The sequence below is a fragment of the Microcebus murinus genome, chromosome 14 (genome assembly GCF_040939455.1).
Source record: "Microcebus murinus isolate Inina chromosome 14, M.murinus_Inina_mat1.0, whole genome shotgun sequence".
Taxonomy (NCBI): domain Eukaryota; kingdom Metazoa; phylum Chordata; class Mammalia; order Primates; family Cheirogaleidae; genus Microcebus; species Microcebus murinus.
This window is the reverse complement of record NC_134117.1, coordinates 44,821,814-44,844,882: the sequence shown is the minus strand read 5'-3', so window position 1 is coordinate 44,844,882 and position 23,069 is coordinate 44,821,814. Positions and strand designations below refer to the sequence as shown.

At 37.5% G+C, this 23,069-nt stretch overlaps 2 pseudogenes; both read left to right on the top strand.

Annotated features, from left to right (window-relative positions):
- Positions 1-263: 263 nt before the first annotated feature.
- LOC142875873 (uncharacterized) lies at positions 264-382 on the top strand (annotated as a pseudogene).
- Positions 383-13,827: 13,445 nt separating this feature from the next.
- LOC142875382 (ubiquitin-conjugating enzyme E2 W-like) lies at positions 13,828-17,928 on the top strand (annotated as a pseudogene).
- Positions 17,929-23,069: the final 5,141 nt, after the last annotated feature.

Sequence of the window (23,069 nt, the reverse complement as noted above, 5' to 3'; positions counted from 1 at the left end):
AGAGGATGCCATTTATCACAAACACACACAAAACTACCTACTGTATATATATATTCATTAAACAGGATCCTAAACATCCATTCTTGTGAATAATAACGTTTAGGCCTGAGAGAAATTCTTCTCCCCACCTCTTCTTGTTCTATGTCCTAAAATTAACTGCATTGAATGCCGGGATATTTTGTGAGTTGTCCTGCCGACAGTGTCAGAGATGGACACTGCTTAGAAGTGCAGGGAGGATTTGTGAGGAGCAAGAGTTTAGGTAGGTCTACAGCCATACCACCCAGAACGTGCCCGATCTCGTCTGATCTCGGAAGCCAAGCAGGGTCGGGCCTGGTTAGTATTTGGATGGGAGACCGCCTGGGAATACTGGGTGCCGTAGGCTTTTTAAAAAAAAAAATTAAGATAAAAAAGAGTTTAGGTAGGAAAAAAGACAAATTAATTCTTTTGTCAAGTCATTTTCCTAATTAATATGGATGCAATAGAATCCTGCAAATGAAATATTAATTCCCAGTAATGCCGAGCCATTTTTTTCTTTTTCTTTCTGTTTTTTTTTTTTTTGCATTTCTTCATGTCCTAATTTACAGCTGCAGAGCAAGCCAACAATTAAAGAAGTATTTCCAATATTTGCATGTTGTAGCTGAAATACATTTAATAATATTAAGGAATTTACTTAATATTACTCTTATTACTCATATTACTCTTAAATTTTTTACACATGGGTCTAGGTTGTTACATGCATAAAATGCGATCCTGATTTAATGCCATGGCAACTAGAAGAACACTGAACATTAGAATTGTGAATAGGTTTTTTTTTTTAAATTCAATAAAATTGAATTTAAATTTCAAAATTCATTTAAAATGTAAGCTATATTTATCTACCTTTGATTGAAATGTTTGATACTAATTAACTATCATATGTATTTTATATTTTATTTTACTAGACTGTTTAAAAGCTTATAAGCAAAATATCTTTGAAAAGAGAAAAGTATTGTTACTGTTTAAAAATTTACATTTCCCTAATTCTATATTTTTTGATGAAAATATATTCAAATTTTATTTTTTAAACAATTGTATCATTCCTATCAACAGAACATACATGATGTGAAAACGTTGATTATAAAATAGTGACTTTTGCTGACATAAGTGAAAAATACATTTTATGGAATAATTGCATAATTTATGAGATTAAATGTGTCTATTTAGTTACCTACTCATCACCAGCTTACTAACAGAATGCTCAATCATGCTTATTTATCTTTGACAATCTTCATTTATATGAAAACCATAACTTTAAACACATGTTTTGATTTTTGTCATTATGAAGGTATATTTGTCACATTAGGACAGATATATTTTATTTACCAAGTTGGTACCTTGATTTACTATAATACTTCATCATTTTTAGAGACAGAGTATGCAGCCTCCATCTGTGCGGTTGCTGCAGCCCTGCGCATGTTAGGGGAGGGCCTGCCTCCCTGCCAACCGGCTTCCGGCACAAGCCAGAGAACAGAGTCTTTGGCTCTGATTGGACAAGCCAGAGAACAGTCTCTGGCTCTGATTGGGTCGTGCGCCCATCCCTCAGCCCTTCTCTCAGACCAGCTGATTGCAATGATCTCTCGTCCATCCTGGAAAGACCCGCCCTTCCAGAGCCTGGGGTGAATCGGCACCACCTGAACCTCGTGAAGTGCGATGACAAGAGTCATTCCCAGAGGCAGATCAAGTTTCATGAGTTCTCTTTTTCATTTGAGGAGTCCTTTTTAAGAAAAAGAATAGAAAGTTACAAATACAAAATTAGATGTTGAAAGGAAATATTTCAAATAAGAAAAGAAATAAGTCACAGATACAAAACAGCTAATTAATCATCACAAAATCCTCCCTGGCATATCTCCATAGTGTTTTTCTCTCCTTTGTATTTTTTGGCTGAATACTCTGCGATCACTTCCTCATACAACAATGACTTCAAAATACCATTTTTTAAGGAAAATAGAAAGTCCTTCCTCTACCATGGTTGATGAGAATTTGGTTTTTTGTTGTCATTTGGGGCTTTTCTGGTTACTGATAGCTTTAAAATGTTATTTCAGTTTCACGACTTGTTATTTATACATTTCTGTATATTTTTATGATTATGGCCAAATTTGGGAACCTCTCAATTTTTTCCTATACATGAATTGGACGATTTCCAGACATTCTAAGTTTTCCTGTCCAGGGACTAATCTTAAATACTCTTTGAGTCGATGACACTCATTAACCAGTTTGCTATTGTTGTCTTCTTGTTGCAACCTCAGAACAGGCATCGCAGGGCAGTAGGGGCATCGCTGGAAGTTAGGAGGATGCCAGCAAAAACTGAACTGTCACAGGAGTGACTATGAATTGCATAAAATATATCCATTGAAATTCAAACTAAATGTATTCCCAACTCAACTTCCCCTCAATTGGATTCAAAAATATGCCTATAGCCCTTCCAAATATCTCAAACACAATGGAAAGAATAGATAAGGAAACATCAGAATGGAAAGAAACAGTAGCCTTAACCAATTAAGGTTAAAGTACACCACTTTTGCACATTTTACAACACACAAGACTTCGTGATGCATTGCTAAGGCCCCACCCAAGACCTGAGAAAGGCCCTGTGTAGAGGAGAGTCCTGAAATCTTAAGCTGCAGTAGTTTCTCAGCATATGCACCTCTGGTGGTTCCCCAAGGAAAATTCTGATGCTGTCACATGAAGAAGGGGGAATGGATTCTGACAGGCAAAAACAGTAGCTGTCCGAGATGATCATTTTGCCTGTTTCCCTTTCCATAAGTAAGTCAGGTTTTTTTTCCCTGGAAACAAATATAACTTCTCCAAAATATTTTTGCTGCTTTCAATTATAATAACACTGTGGTTTTACTTTTGCTCTTTTTGGCTTTGTACCCCATTCTGATTTGATCAAGTCATTCCATCTTACAAGGTCCAGACCAACTGCTGCCTTCTTTCCTTCTGATCTCCCTGTCCTAGGGTTTTCAAGATCTGTTCCTTCGAACACTAGCCCTTTGAGATACTCTGGAAAAAAAAAAAAAGTATTGTGCAGTCAAAAGGATTTGGAAGAAATTGTATGATTTCTCTCCCTCTCTCTCCCCCCCATCATATTCTCCCTTCCTCTCTCCATCTCTTTCTCCTCTCTCTCTCACTTTTCCATTCAAATTGCATAATTAGTACTTTGGGCTCAGAGAAGTCCCACAGTCAAAGAAAACTCATTAATCAGAGCTTGTTCTGAATACTTTACATGTCTTGCCTCGTGTAATCCTCTCTACTACCCACAAATTAGACTGATTTTATAGATGAGGAAAATCTAGTGTCAACTAACATGACCAAAATCCTACCATGGATAAGTGAAATATACAGGATTAGAACCCAGGCACTCTCAGCCATTGCACCATACTTGCCCATTTAATTTTATTTCTTTCAGGGCTTCCTAACATATTCAATCACAGCCTCCTTTTCTGCATAACCCTTAAATTACCCATAAAAACACAGCCATGTGCCACATAACACTACATTACAACAATGACAGATTGCAAATACGATGGTGGTTCTGTAAGATTATAATATAGCTGAAAAATTCCTTTTGCTCACTCACATCTTAATGATACTGACCCTGTGTAGGCCTAAGCTAATGTGTGTGTTTGTGTCTTAGTTTTTAAGAAAAAAGTTTGAAAAGTAAAATATAAATAAATGTTTTAAAAATAGGAAAAAAGCTCATAGAATAGGATATAAAGGAAGAAAATAATATTCTATAGCTGTACAATGATTTTGTGTTTTAAGCTAAGTGTTATTACACAAGATTCAAAAAGTTTAAAAAAGTTAAAAGTTTATAAAGTAAAAAAGTTACAGTAAGCTAAGGTTAATTTATTATTGAAGAAAAAAATTTTTTATGTATTTAGTGTAGGCTAAGTGTACAGTGTTTGTGAAGTCTACAGTAATGTACAATAACGTCCTAGGCCTTCACATTTACTCACTACTCACTCTCTGACTCACCCAGGACTGCTTCCAATCTTGCAAGCTCTATTCATAGTAAGTGCCCTACAGAGATGTACCATTTATCTTTTATACTGTATTTTTACTGTACCTTTTCTGTGTTTAGATATGTTTAGATACACAAATACTTACCATTGTGTTACGATTGCCTGCAGTATTCAGTACAGTAACATACTGCAAGGGTCTGTAGCCCAGGAGCAATAAGCTACACCCTGCAGCTAGGTGTGCAGTAGGCTATACCGTCTAGGTTCATACAAGTGCCCTCTATGATCTCACAATGACAAATTGCCTAAGGAAGCATTTCTCAGAAAGTATCCCTTTAAGCAACCCATGACAGTAGTCCCAAAGGACTGCTGTCACTGCTGCATCCCTCAGGACTGCACTAGTGCCACTCCCAGGCCTTGTCCCACTCTATCTCACAGCATCCATTTGTGTATGACTTTTATCTTCTCTAGTAGGTTGTAAACCCTTTCAATAGGCCTTTATCTTAGTTTATTCCTAGTGCCTCCCATAGTATCTGACACCCAGGAATCAATAAATATTTGAGAACTGAATGTATACCGACAGCATTTTAAACTTTACCAGCTTCATTTCAAAATGAAGGAATCAAATCCAATAAATTAAATGCTAGAAAACAGAAGGTTTCATACAACTTTTGCAAATCCTTTCGTACTGCTCCACTTCTGCTGTTTACCAAGTGAATAAGAAAATTAAAAAGCACTACAAGCTGTTTTAATAGTCAGACTTAAATTCCATTTGGAATCAGCACAGAGAAATATTATTTTCGAAGGCCCAAACTGAAAAGGACTGGAAAACATATCTAATAAACTCAGAAGAGAATCATAGCCTAATATCTGCAGCTTTGAGAGAAGAAACACACAATTCTTAATAGCATTCTTAATAATACCTAATAGTTCTTATAGCATAGGGACACAAAAACTATTCATTCTGAATGGCAACATCTCAACTGAGGTTCTTGTCCTTCACCCTGAAGTAAACAAGGAGCACCCTAAGAATGCTCTTTTGTAAGAGCTACCAGTGGAGAAAGGCTTTTAATTTCAGAAAACTCTAGTTCAAATCATGAGTCATCCTCCCTATTTCAATCACAGTTCTGGTCTAATTTTTATTGGGTAAAATGAATATTTCTTTACTGCAAAAAAAAAAAAAAAGAATCTAAGCAAATTGGCACATTCATTTCCAAAAACTTAAACACATTTTGAGGCCAACAGAAATAAGACTAGCCTAGTTTTGCAATGTCTTTTTTAAAAAATGATTTATCTTAAAACTCCCTTAACCATGTTATAAATGTATCAAATATCATAAATCCAAGTGACACTATTTTGGTTTGCAAGAAGCCTGCCCAAATATTTCATGTGGATAGCTCTGAAGAGTAGCATTACATTGACAGAGCTGCCTGCCAGTTAGGATCCCAGCTGTAGACACAAACCCATCCTCTGCATGTCCTCCAGAGATCCTGCCCCTTGCCTTGTTTGAAGCCATTCACTGGTTCTCAGTTACCTTCAGAAGAAAGTATAGGCTAACAAGCTTCTCATGGCCTGAACCCCACTTTCTTTTCTAGTCTTATTTTCCATCACTTTCTTCATTCAAAACCACTTCGAGTTTCTTGCATATGCCTTTTTATTTTATATCTCCGTGGTTTTGCTCAAAATGCAAAATATCCTCCCAATTCTCACCTATCCTTTCTCCCTCCTCTGACTCTCCCTGCCTTTTCAGCTTCAAAACTTCTATTTATCATTCAAAACAATGCTTAGCCCAGTTAGTCCACTCCTAGGTAAATATCCAAGAGAAATGAAAACATGTCCATACAAAAACTTGTGCACAAATATTCATAGCAGCGTTATTCATAATAGCCAAAAGGTGGAAACAACCCAACTGGCCATGAACTGATAAACAGGTAAATCACATGCGGTATATCCAGGCAATGGGATATTATTTGGCAATAAAAAGGAATGAAATACTAATACTTGCTGCAACATGGATGACACTTGAAAACATGCTAAGTGAGAGAAGCCAGTCACAATGGACCACATATTGTATGACTTCATTTACATCCAGCGGCCAGAATAGACAAATCTTCAGAGACAGAATGTAGATTAGTGGTTGCCTAGGGCTGGAAGAGTTGGGGGAAATGGGAGGTGACTGCTAATGGGCGCAGGGTTATTTTTTTAGGGCAGTAAAAATGTTCTGGAATTGATTGTGGTGATGGCTGCAGAACTCTATGAATATACTAAAAGCCATTGAATCATACCATTTAATAAGTAAATTGTATAGTGTATGAATTACCTCCCAGTAAAGTTGTCACAAAAAAACAGTGCTCATGTAACATCACCTCTGGGGAATACTCTTGGGTTCTCTCCTTCTCTAACTCTACCCTCTGATTACTTCTTTCCTTGGTACATGAATTTTGTTTGTTTGTTTTTGTTTTTCCCAATGCTAATCCCATGATAAAGTGGTACATGAATTTTTTCACTAATTTATAACAATGTATAACAATTAATAGCTAATTTATAACAATTAATAGCAGGCATTATAATTTATAACAATTTATAAATTGTTTATAATTTATAACAATTTATAATTTATAACACTAATTTATAACAATTAATAGCAGGCATTTTGCCAAGTACTTCATAGCCAATATCTTCTTTAATATTTTCAATAAACTTGTGAGCTAACTATTACCATATTAATTTGCTATTAGACATGTCTTTCGGTGGGTTGTCATTCAATAAGACTATTCTCAAAGACAGAATTTGCACATATGTGCCCCACAGTTCTCATGTGGTCCAATGGAATTCTTTTGTTTAATCCAAAGTCACAATATTTTTAAAAACTTTAAATTAGTTGACAGTGTCTTAAAATCAGGAGATTTTTATATGAAAATCCATTCTGTTAGCCTGTCTTGAAAATTAGAGGACCCAGTGGTAAGATTGGACCAAGGCTTTTATAGCTGGGAAGGGCTCTCCAACTTGCCATAGTCCTCACTACCCCCTATTGAGTCCTATTCAGCTCACTTAGCTAATTTATGCTACCTGCATAAGGCAGCACAATAGAGTTTGTAACCATCCACTGCCCTTGGGCAAGGACCATGTCCTCATCATCTTTGCATCTCTAGCACCTGACTGGTACCTGATAAATAGCATGGGCACAATAAATAACACTGAACTGTTACCTCTCCACTATTATAGGTGAGCTGCGTTTGGTGTTATTGGAAAATAACACCAATTTTGGACTTATCCATGGTTTCACAAAAATTGCTGTAAAAAAATTTGAAAGATAATCACAAGCCAAAACATGTGTTTGAAAGACTGAAGATACATCTTCACAATAAAAATAAAACAAGACGTGTCAAAATGAAATGCCAGAGATATCAACTTTCAAACTTAGTACTTAAGGAAATTGGACATTTCATACTTAATAACCTAATACCAGCATAAATGGAATTTGCAGGGCTTTGTTTAATCTACTTATCAGAGAAAAAATGTTAGGGCTTTATAGAATTTATTACTGCTTATGTGAAAATTGTACTGATTAAAATGAATCTTCATTTGCTTAAAATACCTCCAAAGCCCCTTAAAGCATTTTATTGACCCATGGTATTAACTTCAGTGACTATATACTGAACTCGAAGCCAATCTTTCATTAATTCACTAGCAGTTCAGAAAATTAGCCCACATTTCACACACAGAGTTATGTTAATCATGTACATACATTGAAATACAATTAATCATATATTCATTGAACATACATGTAAACTAAATCCTTAATCTACTAATAATGTTTTAGATGAATATATCTTTAATATTTTAAAATTCATACTCATTATAAAAAAATTAAAAGAAAAAATGTTAAATTTCTCACAATCCCAACCACCCAAAGACTAACATTTGGCATTTTAGTATCTCCTTATAGTCTTCTTTCTGTGCATACTTTTTTCATAATTTTAATCATAAAGTTGATAACTTTTATATATTGCTTTCCATTTAAAATTATAACTTAAATTTTGTAATGACTGTATAATATCGCATTGTGTGTACATACACTAATTTGTATAACTATTTTTAGATTATTGAACATTTAAGTTATGTCTTATTTTTCAGATTCATTAATAATGCTGCAATTATTTTGATAAACAACTTTTTTCATATTTCAAGTTATGTCCTCAGGGTAAATTCCCAAGAATAGAATTACACTGTTGGAATCTTTATTTGTATTATCAAACTGCCATCCAGATTGGATTGATTTGAACTCCTACTGGCAATGAGTGTTTAACAATTCATTCTTTTTGTTTTCTTCTATATGTAAATTTTAATTGACACATAATCGTACATATTTACGGGTTACAGAGTGATATTTCAATACACGTAATGATCAAATCAGAGTAACTAGCATGTCCATCACCTCAAACATTTATGATTTCTATGTGTTGAGAACATTCAAAATCTTCTCTTCTATTTGAACATATATAATGAATTGTTGTTAATTATAGTCACCCTGTAGTGCTGTAGAACACTAGAACTTATTTCTCCTATGTAGCTGTACTTTTGTACCTGTTAACCAACCTCTCCCTATCCCACCCCTACCCTTTGCCACCTCTAATACACCGCATTTTCTTTATCCATTCATCCATTGATGGACACGTAGGTTGATTCCACATCTTGCCTATTGTGAATAGTGCAACAATAAACATGGGAGTGCAGATATCTCTTCAACATACATATATCCTGTCCTTTGGATATATACCCAGTAGTGAGATTTCTGGGTCATATAGTAGTTTTATTTTTAGTTTTCTGAGGAACCTACACACTGTTTTGCATAATAGCTGAACTAATTTACATTCCACTAACAATGTATGAGTTCCCTTTTCTCTGCATCCTTGCCAGCATTTATTTTTTTGTCTTTTTGATAATAACTACTCTAACTGCAATGAGATGATATCTCCTTGTGGTTTTGATTTGCACTTCCCTGATGATTTAGTGATGCTGAGCATTTTTTCATATACCTGTTGGCCATTTGTATGTCTTCTTTTCAGAAATGCCTATTCAGATCAATTGCCCATTTTTAATCAGATTTTTCTTTTTTTGCTGTTGAGTTCCTTGTATATTCTGGATATTAATGCCTTGTCAGATCAACAGCTTGCAAATATTTTCTCTCTTTCTGAATGTTGTCTCTCCACTTTGTTGATTGTTTCTTTTGCTGTGCAGAACTGTTTTGGTTTGATATAATCCCATTTATCTTTTTGTTCTTATTGCCTATGCTTTTAAGGTCTTATCCACAAAAATCTTTGCCCACATCAATATTCTAAAGTGTTTCCCCTATGTTTTCTTACAGTAGTTTTATAGTTCCAGGAATTACCTTTAATCTATTTTGAGTTGATTTTTATATATGGTGAGAGATAGGAGTCTAGTTTCATTTTTCTTCATATGGTTATCCAGTTTTCCCAGCATCACATATTGAAGAGACTGTCCTTTCCATAATGTATCTACTTGTTTCTGTTGTTGAAAATCAGTTGGCTATAACATGTGGATTTATTTCTGAGTTCTCTATTCTGTTCCATTGATGTATGTGTTTGTGAATTGGTCTGGATTGTTCATCAATTCATTCATAATCAAGATTTTCTCTTCTGGGCAATCCCATTTACATTTACAATAGCTACAAAAAATTATTTAGGAATAAATTTAACAAAGGTGGTGAAATATTTCTACAAGTAAAACTACAAAACACTGATGAAAGACATTGTAGATAACACAAACAAATAGAAAAACATCTCATGCTCATGGATTGGAAGAACTAATGTCACAAGAATGCATTACTGCTCAAAGCAATCTACAGATTCAATGCAACCCCTATTAAAATATCAGCATCATTCTACACAGAATTAGAAAAAGTAGTCCTAAAATTCATATGGAATAAAAAGAATAGCCCAAATAGCCAAAGCAATCCTGAGCAAAAAGAACAAAGCTGGAGGCATTACATTACTTGACTTCAAAATATATTACAGGGATATAGTAACCAAAGCAGTATGGTATTGATATAAAAATAGACACATAGACCAATGGAACAGAATAGAGAACCCAAAAATAAAGCCACCTGTTTGCAGCCAACTGATCTTTGACCAAGCTAACACAAATTTACACTGGGGAAAGGACACCCTCTTCAATAAATGGTGCTGGGAAAATTGGATAGAAACATGCAGAAGAAAGAAACTGGATCCCTATCTCTCACTATATACAAAAATCAACTCAAAATAGACTGAAGATGTAAACAAGAGACACTAACTATAAAAATACTAGAAGAAAACCTAGGGAAAACTCTCCTAGGCATTGGTCCAGGCAAGGAATTTATGACTAAGACCTCAAAAGCACAGGCAACAAAAATAAAAACAAACAAATGGGACCTAATTAAACCAAAAAGCTTGTGCACAGCAAAATAACCAACAGGTGAGGAGACAGCCTGTTGAGTGGGAGAAAATATTTGCAAACTATTCATTTGACAGGGGACTAATATCTAGAACATACAAGGAACTCAACAGCCAAAAAAAAAAAAAAAAAATGGGGCAATCGATCTGAATAGACATTTTCCGGATTATAAAAGTAATGTGTGTTCCCTATTAAAAATGTTGAAACCATTACCTCTAAAAAAATAAAGAACCACAATCACCGGGATTGTATCACCCAGCTCGGTGCATTTCCAAGAGAACTCGGAACACCCCATCCCCTCACTTGAACTCCTGTGCAGGCTGTCACCATGGGAGAGGCTGGGTCCTCCTTTTTCTTTCTGATCAGCTCCCAGAAACCTGCACTCAACTAGGTCACCAGAATTAGAACCAGAAAAAGCAATTTTATTCCATTTAAGCACAGAGGGCTTTTGGCCACCCAGATCAGTTCTTCTTGCCCATTGTTGCTTAGAAGATAACACACTTCCTGTCTGTGTTTGGAATTCAGTGGCATTTCCTGGAATTCAACAACCTTCCTCTCTCTGCAGAGGCAGAAGATAGTTAAAAAACCCAGGCTCCCCAGAATGGGAACTTAATTATTGGTATAAATGTCTTGATACAGTTTCCCTGGAGTATAATTATCAAGTACCTTCTGTTTTGCTTCTGGTTTGTCATACTTCTTGCCAAACGTTTGACTCAGGTCAAATGGCTGGCCCGTTCTTACATAACTTAATCTTCCCCGAATTCACACAGCTTCCTCACTCATTTGTCCTTGGGAGACAGTGAGCCTTATGACAGAGCACTCTGTGAGTGTGGCTATGTTTGCAATTGGTGGAGCTGGTAAAGATACAAGTCCCTTGGAATGCAAGTTGGCAGTATCTATCAAAATGACAAACACATATTGCCTTTGATTCAGTAATTCCACTTCTGGGAATTTATTTCACAGATAGAACCGTACACATAGGAAATAAATATGTGCTAGATATGTGTATTTATCCACAAAAATATTTGTGAAATAAATATGTGTATTGTAGTGTTTATGTTATTATATTATTTTATTCAAATTATAAATTACATTTTAATTATACCTTATATACATATATGTTAATTATATCCTATATTAGTATTGTTGTTATAGCAAAAGATTTGGAAACAGCCAAAATGTCCATCCATAGAAGACTGGTTAAATAAATTACACAAAAGACATCTGCACCCGAATGTTTATAGCAGCATAATTCACTATTGCAAGGATGTGGAAACAACCCAAGTGCTCGTCAATTCATGAGTGGATTATTAAAATTTGGTATATGTATACAATGGAATAGTACTCAATTTTAAGAAATGACAGTGAGCTAGCATCACTTATATTATCCTGGATTGAGCTTGAGCCCATTATCCGAAGTGAGGTGACACAAGATCAGAAGAATGGGCTCCACATGTACTTGCCATCAAATTTGTACGGACTGATTAACACTACGGTGCTCAAATGGTGGTGGTGTTCACCAGGGATTCGGGGGTTGGGAGGGTAGACCCACATCTGAGGGATGTGGTGAGCATCATGTAGGGGAGGGTCATACCTCTAACCCTTGCTAGGGAGAAGCAAAGATATAAAATGTAACCAAAATGTTTGTACGCTCATATTTTCCTGAAATAAAAAAATAAAATAAATTACACAACATTGGCGTAATGGAATACTATACAAATATTTAAAAAGTGAGAAGGTCCCCTATGTACTTATATGATAGATATTGAACATTACATACCAAACATTTGAGTATATCATTCACATATAAAAGATAATTTTTATAACATGTGATCTGTATTATATATTCATGATGTATGTTCTTTATATATAATGTATAGTTTGAGAAAAGCACACTAAAAACACACTCTGGAGCCAGACTACCCAAGTCTGAAACCTGGTTCACCTCTTACCAGCTGTATGATCTTGGACAAGTCACTCAACCTCTCGGTGCCTCAATAGAAATATCTATAAAGTGGAGAAAATAACACTACTTACCTCATGGGGCTGATGAGAGCATTAAATGAGTTAATATGCATCGAATGTTTAGAACTGGGTGTGACGCACAACAGACAGGCACCATATAAGTGTTAGTTACTATTACATACCATTAAGTCAAAACAGCAAAGTGTGAAGGTGCTTAATAACACATAACTTCTACAAGCCTAAGGCTCCTCTCTCCATGAAAATCGTATCCTCCAGTAAGTGAGCTACACCAGAAACGTGCTGGTGTGGCCCCGGCCTGCGGATGTGCTCAGGAGGTGTTAGGGGCCACAGTGCTACTTGCTCTTCACTTTCACTTTTTTCCAGGTGCCCCAAAGACACTGATTCTCTTCCTCAAGCTGCCTGCATTCCAGACCCCAAGACCAGATGCCCCGTGGATGGAAGAGCAAGGCCAGATTTTGGCGTGAGTGAATACAGAGCAGCATTCAAATCCCAGCTAAACCCATTACTGCCAGCGGTGTGCCTTGGGCAGGTGGCGTGGACTCTCTGAGCCTCAGTTTCCTCATTTGTAAAACGGAGATTACAACAGTAGTAATCCATCTTGTAGGGTGATTGCCAGGACTAGAAATAATATCTGTAAAGTGTCCGGGGCCGAGGAGATGCTGAGTCCATGGCTGTTATCTTGAGGAGGAGGAAAGGTGGGGTGGGAGACAAGGCACAGCTCCTCTTGGTCAAGTGTTGGGGATGGTTTAACTCCTGAAGACCAATTGGTGAGTCTTGCCCTCATTTAGCCTCCTAAGGAACAGAGAGATCTGGTTTAAGTGGACACATTATCATTCTCAAAGATGCCAAGTGGAACAATGTCTGTGTAGCCCACCAGCCAAGAAATACAGTGTGCACGGCTGGTCGCGGTGGCTCACACCTGCAATCCTAGCACTCTGGGAGGCCAAGGCGGGAGGATCGCTCAAGATCAGGAGTTCGAGACCAGCCTGAGCAATAGTGGGAACCCCCCATCTCTATAAAAAATGGAAAAATTACCTGGGTGTGGTGGCATGCACCTATAATTTCAGCTATTTAGGAGGCTGAAGTAGGAGGATTGCTTGAGCCCAGGAGTTTGAGGGTGCTGTGAGCTATGATGACACCACAGCACTCTGCCAGGGGCAACAGAGCAAGACTCTGTCTCAGAAAAAAAAATAATAATAATACACTGTGCGGTGCACTAAACAAATCTGACAACACTTTTTGAGCACCTCTTATGTGCCAGATATCGTCCTCAGCACTGAGGAGACAGCCACCGACAAGGCAGGTGAGGCCCATGCTCTCATAGCACCTACATTCTGGTGGAGGAGAAGCAACCAGAAACAAACGAGCATGGAAAATTAGGACCATGTTTGCGGAGTGTAGCCTCCATGAGATGGTTACAAGCGTAAATGAGGGGGCTCAGGCAGGGAGCTTGGGGTTTGGGCATGCCATTTTCACACTGAAGACGTTCTAGTCTCTAGTATTTGAAAGCCTGAGGACACTTGAGACATGTTTTTCATCTAAGGAGGAGGAGCGGAGCGGTGAAGTTAGAGGCCCAACAATCAGTTTGGCTCCACCGTTCACCAGGGGTGTCCCTCAATTGATAAGGTAGTCACTGGGCTGGGAGATCGTTAATTATCAAAGTCCTCTCCCGTTCCAACACTCTGCGATCCCTCTGCTCAATTTGGCATTAAATATAATATCAATGTGATATCATTGCAAAATGAAATTAATATCAATTTTATGTATTTACAGACTTTTATTTTTTTGCTTTTCCTCTCACTGAGAGCCATGTGCAGCTCTATGCATTATGGAGTCAAGTTCTTACTATTCTGGAAGCAAAAGGTCGAATTCTTGGCAGGATGTGCATAAGCAAAACCCTGAGCATGTCTATAAAACCAAATAGTAATTGCAAAGTATCTCTTATTATGAGCCCAAGATGTTTCCCAGATTTTTAAATATCTAGTTTTAAATTCATGGTTCTTTTGAGAAATGCAGGAAAGTAAAATAAATCTTCTCTTTTATATACAAGTGCTTCAGGGAAAACAGAACTTTATGTAAATAGCTGCAGGTGGTGATGTAACAGTATTACAAGCCCCTATAAATTTTGGACTTCTCCAAATAAGCTCTGAGCGAAGGCTGAGACTTTGCAGATTCTATTCCTTCTCCCTGGGGTACCCTCTTCCTTCCTTCCCACTTGCACCTACGGTAATTCACCTGAAGAATTTCTAATATTCCTGCAGTTGCAACTGACACATTCCTTTCCCTGGGAAGCCTTCTGCAATCTCCTCAAGCCAGGGTCAGTTGCCTTCCTCTGTGTTCCCTTGGCAATCTCGGTCTGTATCAAATGATCTAAATAATCTTTGCCACACTATTTAAATAAAGTCCTTTTTCGCCCTTGACCCCAAATGCATGAAATCGGTTGAAAATAGTCCTATTTTTGCGATGAATGCATTATCATCACTGCTTTGCTTGGCCTTATTTTATAATCAGTATTTTATTTTATCTGTGTATTTATTTATGACAGTACCACCCAACAGAAATATAATGCAAGCCACATATGTAGCTTTAAATTTTCTAGTAGCTCCATTTTAAAATGTAAAAAATAACAGATGAAATTAATTTTAATATATGATTATATTATAAATAGAAAGTTACTATATTACTATATATGCAATACATAGTAATTACTATATATGTAGTCAATATAAAAATTATTAATGAGATATTTACATTCTTTTTTCCATAGGAAAGCTTCAAAATTTCATATGTATTTTACATTTAGAGCATATCTCAATTAGATCTGGTTACATTTCACATGATCAATATCATATTAGCACAGATTTTTAGTATATTCAACCCCTCTGAACTCATAACCAATAAAAACCTATATTTACTTATGGACTCTTCCCTAACCCTGCCTCTGGTCAGCTGGTCTGTGCCTTCAACTGGATTTTGAGTTCCTGAAAGAATATGTATAGTACACAGATATTAGTGTCTCATTGTCTTCTCAAAGTGTGGTCCCCAGACCTTGGGGATCCCTGAGATACTTTTAGGTCAGGAGGATTTTTACAATAATATGAAGACCTTATTTGCATTTTTCACTGTGTTGACACATTTGCACAAATTACAAAAGTAGTGGCATGTAAAACTGCTGGCACCCAAGCACAAATCAAGGCAGGGGTCCCTAACCTCTACTAGTAGTTCTTGTAATTTGCAATGCTATGCACTTTTGGTTTAAAAAAAAAATTCAAGTGTTACTTTAAAATGTCCCTGATGAAGCACTAAAATGTATTAATTTTATTTAATCTTGACCGTTGAAAGCTCCACTTTTTTAACAGTCTGTGTAATAAGTAGGGAGCATGCATAAATCACAAGTGCTGCCTATGGAAGTACAATGGTTATCCAAAAAAAGCGCTCATGCAATTGTTTGAGCTGTGAGCTAAACTAGTCACATCTTTTATGTAACACCATTTTTACTTGAAAAAAACAAATGACAGACAGGCATTAGTTATTCAGACTTGGGAATTTAGTGGGCATTTTCTCAAAATAAACAAAGTCAACCTGTTACTTCAAAGAAAACAACTAACAATATTTGTTGCCAATAATAAAAATTTGACATTCAAGTGAAAACTCAAATCTTGCAAAATTTGTGTCCATCACCAGAAATTTCACAGCTTCCCAATACCTAAGTGCTTTCTGATGAGATCAATGGTGATATTAACAGATGTGATTGGGGGGGGGGTTAATTGATATGATTTCAGATTTTACATTGCAGCTAACCTTTAAGATGCTACCACTTACTGAGTTTTGGAATAGTATCAAAAAAATTTATCCACAATCATCTGAAAAGGCTACTAAAATACCCACATTCCATTTCCAATTACATGTGTATATTTTTTCTTCATATAGTAACACTTCAACCAAAAAACTTATTGCAACAGATTGAATCCAGAAGCACATATGAGAATCCATCTACTTTCTATTAAGTGAGACATTAAGGAGGTTTGCAAAAATGCAAAACAATGACATTCTGTTCACTAATTGTTTTTGTTTTGAAAAATAGTTATTGGAGAAAAAGGAAGAGAGAAAAGAAGAGAAGACGGAAGGAAGGAAGGAGAAAAGGAATGACACAAAGGAGGGAAGAAGGAAGGAAGAAAAAAAGAAAGAGCTACTTTTCATAAAACATATTATTCATGTTACTATGTAATAAGTTTAATATTACTTTTAAACAAATTAACAAATCAATTTTTAATATCTCAGTTTTAATTTCCAATACAGTAAATATTGATAGATATATCTATCATCAACATATGCTCTTTGGGAGCCTCAAGTATTTTGGAGTGTAAATATTTGTAAGATGAAAAGTTTAAGAACCACTAACCTAGCACATTTCCTAATATACAATGAGTTTTCATAGGATGTTTACACCACCTTAACAAGTGATCCAAGTAATCACCAGTAGTGGGACAAATTGATATCATGTGCTTCCTGGCATGAGGCCCTGAGAAAGACACAACATCTTTTCTAGGGTGTACCTAGCAAAAATGCACACCCTGGATTTAATCATGAAGACACATACACACAGACAAACCCAAATGGAGGGACATTCTGCTAAATATTTTGCTTGTACTTTTCAAAAATCTCAATATCAGGAAAGAACAAAGAAATCAAGAAACAGTTTCAGCATAAAGGGGATTAAAGAGATATGATAACCAAATGCTAGATATCATCCAGGAGTTTATTTTACTATAAAAAATATATTTATAAGAATATAGCAAATATGTCAAAAATAAGAATAAAGCCTGTATGATTCTTAAATTCTTAAATTCAGCTGATTAGTGCAAATAAAAAAAAATTGTATGTTCCATCATAGTGTCAATGCAGATCCAGGAGTTTGTTTTCTGCTGACAAAGATAGCAACCACCATTGTAGTTTCATAGAGACTGACTCTGCATTGTCTAAAGCCTGCATTTAATTCACAGCTGAAGACTAGCTGTATCAAAGCATAATCGAAGAGAAGAAATGACTACAAAAAGGATTGCTGGCTTTGCAAAATGACCCAACTCCTGGGATGACTTTAAATGAAAAGAGTGTTCAAAATTCAATTACACAGTAGATTGCCGACAAGGAAAGTGCACCAAGTACCTTATACAAAGGGGAAAATGTTCAGCTTCTATGTAAATTTAGTATTCAATATCCTTTTGACTCTCCTCAGCTCATGTTTACTGGTGAAAATATTCCTGTTCATCCTCATGTTTATAGCAACAGTCATATCTGTTTATCCATTCTAACAGAAGACGGGTCCCCAGTGCTCTCAGTCCAGTCAGTTTGTCTTAGCATTATTAGCATGCTTTCCAGTTGCAAAGAAAAGAGACAACCACCAGATAATTCTTCTTATGTGCCTACATGTGACAAGAATCCAAAGAAAACAAAATGGTGGCATCATGATGATGATACTTGCTGATGCCACTGTTGCCATCTTCCTAACAGAAGGTAATCCTACTGAGAAAACGAGCACTTAGATCCTTCAGTCTTTGAACTTTAACCTTTGACTGGAAGTGACCTATAGGCAATAAAGACTACTTCGCTTTACTGCATCTTTACCCACGTGCATTCTGGGTGCATGTTAATTGCTGGTTCAGTCCAGGCAACTGACATGCTTTCATTAGTTATGCTGTATGAATGCAGGTGTCAGGAAATGTCAAATATAATTCTATTTTCAATTTTTATTTTTTCAAGCCTTTATAAAAGTGCCAGGTCCTCACGTATTGTGCAATAACAATGACTTCCTTGGTGGTTTGGGGACGCTCATTGCCAGCAATGGATGTTTGTAGCAGGAAAAAGTTTCATCACCTGCCACTCAATGATTAATGCATGATAGGGCCTATAAAATGAATTTATTGGTTGTAGTGGGATTATAAATGAAGTGAGAGATCCAACATTACTTTGAAAGTCACCCCAACTGTTGATATTTGGATTCTATGCACTGTGGTCCTAAGGTTAACAGCATGAATTAACATGCATCTTTAAAGGACCGTAATGAAAGATCATTGCATATTTATTTAATTGCTTGTATCTGCTGTCAAATTGTTTTGACATGGGAGGTTTTCAAGTAGCATTAGCAGAGAGGTACAATATGTTATCCCTATGCTGAAAATAAATTCATTTGTTGCATATAGTTCCCCAATCTCTGAAGTAAAGGTATAGCTAATACAGGGTATGAATCGTTTAATCAAGGCTTTATTTTGGAAGTAAGCAAAATGACAGTGATGATTAAATTGCTACAGTCCATAATTTGGGCTTGGTTATTTGTACATTAAAGATTTTTTTCCAAGTAGTTTACACTCTATTACTTCTTGCTAGCCATCGGCATGGGCCCTAGTGTCTAAACACTATTTTATTTATTTCTGTTTGGAAAATCCATAAACATTTTTGTTTGTAATCGTTTTTCTTTTGTTATGTTTTAAGTCAGTTTGAATGTTATAATACTTTTATTGAAAAACTTTTGTCAAGTTTTTTCTTGTAAATTCTCTTTACTTGTCCTTTAATCCTGTATCCTAAAATAAGAAATACTTTATTTTTTTGGAGACAGAGTCTCACTGTATCTCCCTGGCTAGAGTGCTGTGGCATCATCATAGCTCACTGCAACTTCAAACTCCTGGGCTAAAGCGATTCTCCTGCCTCAGCCTCCCGAGTAGCTAGGACTACAGGCATGCACCACCATGCCCAGCTAATTTTTTCTATATATATTAGTTGGCCTATTAATTTCTATTTATAGTAGAGACGGGGTCTTACTCTTGCTCAGGCTAAAGAAATACATTTTTAACAGAGGCTTAATGTTTAAATTTTTTTTAATTTAAAAGAGAATAAATTCTGTAAATCAGAATATATATTGTTTTAATATTAGTTTCTTGATTTTAATCATTGTACAGCAGTTATACAAGAAAATGTTCTTGTTTTTAGGAAATGTACACTAAATGGAAGAAAAGATGTCATTTCTGCAATTCACTCTGAAATCACTCAGAAAACAATATGAGAGTGAGAGAAGAGGAAAACAAATGTAAAATGTTTATATTTAGAATCTGGGAGAAAGGTATATCAGAAATTGTATTATTTTGTGCAACTTTTCTGTTAGTCAGAAATGATGTCAAAATAAGGAGTCAAAAGATACAAAAAAAAGTTTACTAAATGAATACATGAGAGAATCTTTTTCTAGAAATACCATCTTTAGTTTCTGGATTTAGGTGTTAGAAGGATGAAGTGGAGGAAAAAGAAAATTATCTTAATAGTTACTGTTATATCCTTATGTTGCGTTCACAACATGCGCTAAAAGTGCCTCCAGGATTTACCTCCCTTGTCATTTTTCTTAAAAGGGCCCCTGAAGTTGAGGTTTTCATCACCTGAACCCCAAATTATTTTGTTTCTACTTTGATGGGGGCGGTGGGGAAGAGGATGTTTTGTCAGCTTCTATACACTGAACCTGAAGAGAGGAAAGTAATTATAAAATTACTCTTGGAAGAATTGAGAGACACTCGAGTCCTACCTTAGCTCCCAGGAACTGGGGCAGTTGGCAGGGAATGGGAACAGTAGCTGCCTCTCCATTGAGCAGGCTCCTGCTGCCCAGGGAGGGGCAGGACGCTGTATCCTTGACTCTTCCTGCCTTTCCTCTGGTCTGAAGCACTTCGCTTGTGGCTTCACTGCTTTGAGACTAAAAACAGAGCCTGGGCCTTCTAGCGTTGGCTGAAAACGTGTGTGTGGTGAAGAGTCTCGCCCTATGTCTAATCAGAAGCGGATCTTGGGAGTGAGCAAGGGCTTTTTTAAAAAATAAAAACAGGCCTCCAGTCTCAACACTTCCGTCCTGCCAAGGTAGCCTCCCCGGCCTCCCTCTAGTGGCCCCGGGCCGGAGGAGCCATTGTGTGTCTGACTGCTGCTTCCCTGTTCAGGGTCGGGGGTCATGAGCGCTGGTTTCTTGTTTTTCTTAAGAGCAAGAACCTTATAGATTGCAGTCACTCTAACTCAAGTAAAGGACATTAAAATCTAGAGAGGTTGGCCGGGCGTGGTGGCTCTCGCCTGTAATCCTAGCACTCTGGGAGGCTGAGGCAGGAGGATCGTTTGAGCTCAGGAGTTTGGGACCAGCCTGAGCAAGAGTGAGACCCCGTCTCTACTAAAAAAAAAATAGAAATTAATTGGACAACTAAAAATATATAGAAAAACTTAGCCGGGCATGGTGGCGCACGTCTGTGGTCCCAGCTACTTGGGAGGCTGAGGCAGCAGGATCGCTTGAGCCCAGGAGTTTGAGGTTGCTGTGAGGTGGGCTGACGCCATGGCACTGACTCTAGCCTGGGCAACAGAGTGAGACTCTGTCTCAAAAAAAAGAAAATAAGAAAACACACAGAACTTCTCCATGTAACATGCCTAAAGCCCTTACATCTACAAGGCTTTAGGGATGTGAAATAATCTTATGGAGACTGTTTGGATATGAGCCGATTTCTTTATTTTCTTTTTCCCCCTTTTCTTCTGGTGGTGTGCCAGCAGCGGGATTGGATTCAGGTCCTGGATTCAGGAAGCAGGCGCAGTGTATTCATTTCCAGGGGCGCTGTCACAAATGACCACAAACCAGGTGTCGTAAAACAACAGAAATGTGTCCTCCCACGGTTCTGGAGGCCGGACATCCCAGATGGAGTCGTCAGCAGTGCCCTGCCCCCTCTGAGGGCTCTGGGGGAGGATCCTTCTTTGCCTCTTTGTAGACTCTGGTGGCTGCCAGCAACCCTCCTTGTTCCTAGGCCTGTGGCAGCATAACTTCAATCTCTGCCTCAGTCCTCACACGTGAGGACTTCGTGGCCTTCGTCCCTGAGTCTCCTCTGTAGCTCTGTGTCCAAATCCCCTTCCTTCTATAAGGACACCAGTCGCCAGGTTTAGTGCCCACCCTTTTCCAACATGACCTCATTTAACCTGCTCACATGTGCAAAGACCCCACCCCAAATAATATCGTATTCACAGGTTCTGGGTAAACGTAAAAAATTAAAAAATAAATTAAATAAATAAAAAATATATAAAAAAAGAAAAAAAGAATCTAGAGAGGTTAAAGAAATCTGTCAAGGTCACAGAGTGATGTAAGGGCTTAAGCAGGACAGGAATATCAGTCAACCCCTGGGACATCATGAAGAGAAACCCATTGGCTTCCCAAACAGACCAGCATTCCCAAAGCCATACCTAGAATGCAATGCAAAGGCCTTAACCCCTTAACTGTGCACCCCCAGAAGAAGCATTTGAGCTGGTCCAACTCATTTCTCACCATTCCCCCCTCCCCTCCCAGGCTCCCTGGGCTTCAACCACCTGCTTTATTTTTAGCATACAATGTGCATCACCATCTGATGTTAGATTGTGCATCTATGCATCTGTTTATTGTGTGTATTCCACATGAGAATATGAACTCCTAGAAAGTTAGGCCCGGCGTGGTGGCTCACGCCTGAAATCCTAGCACTCTGGGAGGCCGAGGCGGGAGGATGGCTTGAGGTCAGGATTTCGAGACCAGCCTGAGCAAGAGCAAGATGCCCATCTCTACTAAAAAGAAAAAAGAAATTAGCAAACTAAAAATAGAAAAAATTAGCCACCAGGTGTGATGGCGCACACCTGTAGTCCTAGCTACTAGGGTGGCTGACACAGGAGGATCGTTTGGGCCCAGGACTTTGAGGTTGCTGTGAGCTAGGCTTGACACCATGACACTCTAGCCTGGGCAACAGAACAAGACTTTGTCTCAAAAAAAATAACAATAAAAAAAATAAACTCCTGGAAAGTAACATTTACATGTCCAGAGGTTAGGTCTTGATATCTTAGAGGCGAGGGCAGGCATTTTGAGCCTACCACGGTGACCAAGACATAGTGGCTGAATAAGTGAATTATCCTGTATATCCAACTGATTTCAAACTACTTGAAAATTTCTTCCAAATCATGATAATAATATCATGGAGAAATGTATTTATTGGCAAACACGTGTAAGCGCTCAGCTCCCTACCTGGAATAGCTCTTCCTAAAAAGCTTTTGTTGTCTTTGTTCAGACAAAATAGGTTTGAGAAACACTGAAAACTGCAATCGATCCAATCTTAATATCTCACTATACAGCTCTGTGTGTGTGTGTGTGTGTGTGTGTGTGTGTATGTGTGTAAGTGTATCGTTTATCATTATGCTGGGTTCTTCTTTGAATATTTAAATCCACAAGAGCGGGAAGCATCTTCCCCTACCCCCTGCCCCTTAAAGATGCATCCCCCCAGCCCCCGTTTCCAGCAATTACCCAGAGAGGCCCTCTGACCTGCGCACTTGAACATGAACAGGGCGATCACAGCTGGAAGAGTCACTGGCACCAGCCCTACACGTGGACACTCGCCCGCATGCCTCTGCAAGAGCTGCAGCTGAGACTAACTCGACCCTTTCATTACTGTCCGGCTTACAAAGGGAACGTGGGCTGCTGAAGGAACATTTGTGGGAGACAGATCTGAGAAACAATTGTGTTGAGCACTTACTATGTGCTTGGCTCTTTGCAAGGAGCTTTCTGGCAATATTTCACTTGATACGCACAACATTCCAGCAAAATAGATTTTTCTCTTT